Genomic DNA, 2,331 nt, shown 5'->3' on the forward strand with positions numbered 1-2,331 from the left:
TCTTTTTTGTAGGTTTCTGATGATTATTTCAATTTCCATACTGCTGATCAATCTATTTAGATTTTCCAGTTCTTGATTCAGTCTAAGAAGGTTGTATTTTTCTGAGTACTCACTTATTCTAGGTAATTAAATTTGGTGTTATATTTTTCATAATATTCTTGTATGATCCTTTGTATTTCTGTAGTATCTATCATAATTTCTCCTCTTTTATCCTTAATTTTGTTTGTGTCCTTTCCTTTTTCCTTTAATGCATCTAGCAAGGAGGTTGTCAATTTTATTAAACTTTTCAAAGAACCAGATCTTTGTTGCATTCATTTTGTTTTCAATTTCACTTATTTCTGATCTAATTTTGATTATTTCTTTCTTTCTGCTGACTTTAGGGCTCATTTTTCTTCCTTTCCTAGTTTTTTAAGATGAAAAGTTAGGTTGTTTATTTGGGCTCATTCGTTTTTGGAAATAGGCCCGTAATGTTATGAACTTTCCTCTTATGACCACTTTTGCTGTGTCCCAAAAGTTTTGATATGTTATACCATCATGATCATTTGTTTCTATGTATCTCTTGATATCTCTTTTTATTTCTTCCTGACTCAGTTATTCTTCAGTAGCATGTTGTTTAATCTCCATGTATTTGTGGTTCTTCCTGATTTCTTTTCACAGTGGATTTAGTTTCAAAGCATTATGATCAGATAATATGGTTGGTATGATTTCAACCTTCTTCTATTTGTTGAGGTTATCTATATGTCCCAGTGTGTGGTAGATTTTTGAGAATGTTCCATGTGCATTAGAGAAGAATGTATAAGCAGCTGTTTTGGGATGGAAGGCTCTGTAAATGTCAATTATGTCCAGTTAGTCTAATGTGTCATTTAAGGATGTTATTTTCTTATTGATTTTCTGTTTTTAATGTATGTCCATATCTGTCAGTGGGATATTTAGGTCCCTTACTATGATAGTGTTTTAGTCTGTTTTTTCCTTTAGTTCTGTTAGTAATTGCTTTGCACATTTCGGGGATCCCTGATTGGGAGCATAGATATTAATAAGTGTTAAGTCTTCTTGGTGCATGATTCCCTTTATCATTATGAAGTGTCTCTCCGTATCCTTCTTTAACTTTTTTTATTTTGAAGTCTATTTCATCTGATATTAGTACTGCTACTCCTGCTTTTCTTGAATGCCATTTGCTTGCAATATCATTTTCCACCTTTTCACTTTTAGTCTATATTTGTCTTTAGAGTTGAGGTGTGTCTTCTGGAGGAAGCATATAGTTGGGCTTTGTTTTTTGATCCAATCTGCTTTTCTGTGTCTTATTTTTTATTTTATTTTTTCAATTTTTTTTTTTTAGACGAGACAACCCTTGGTTTACCTCACAATTACAAGGACATTGTCAGCTTACAATCCCTTATTTTTTTATTTTTTACACCTACAGCACTTAGTCTTCCTAGGCGGTCTCCCATCCAAATAGTCACCAGGCCTGACCCTGCTTAGCTTCTGAGATCAGACATAATTGAGCTTGTTCAGGGTGGCATGGCCGTATACATTTCTGTGCCTTTTTATTGTTGAGTTCAGTTCGTTTACATTTAAGGTGATTAGTGACATATGAGGTCTTCTTATAGCCATTTTATGTTTTGCTTTCTGGTAGCTTGGTGTTTCCATGGCTTCCTTCTCCTTGTATTTCTGTTTTTATTGTTGGGCTTTGTGGGTTGTCCCTCTGGTTCTTCCTGTTTTATGTTACATACTTCAGTTCTGAATCTTTGGTGTGTGGTTACCATTATGAGTATGAAAAGGATAGTTATATACATAAAATCATCCATTTTCTTCTGTGTGTGCCTTATCTCAATTCCCCTTTGTGAATTTCGATCTTTGAATATTCCCCCTTTCAGTCATTGTTATCTCAGTTTGTCTCTATATATGCTGAACGGACGTTGATACTTGCTATATCAATTCTCTTATTATTTAAGCTTATAATGCCCTGTTCTTACTAAAGATTGCACTCCTCTGCTTCTATTTGCCTGATAGTCACTTTACTCTTAATTAATTATTATTTTTTTTTCATTTTGTTTTAGGTGAACTGACTTCTTTCAGTATTTTCTGTAGTACAGGGCTTGTAGTGGAGAACTCCCTCAAATTTTGTATGTCTGGAAAGGTCTCTAGTTTTCCTTCATATCTAAAGGAGAGCTTAGCTGGATACATTATTCTAGGCTGGTAGTTCCTTTCACTAAGTAGTTTAAATATTTGATTCCATTTCTTTCTGGCTGGTAAGATTTGCGCTGAGAAGTCCGAGGATAATCTAATGGATTTATCTTTATAAGTTACCTCTTTCTTCTCCCTGGCTGCCCC

The sequence above is a fragment of the Pteropus alecto genome, unplaced genomic scaffold, assembly GCF_000325575.1.
Source record: "Pteropus alecto unplaced genomic scaffold, ASM32557v1 scaffold139, whole genome shotgun sequence".
Classification (NCBI taxonomy): Eukaryota; Metazoa; Chordata; class Mammalia; order Chiroptera; family Pteropodidae; genus Pteropus; species Pteropus alecto.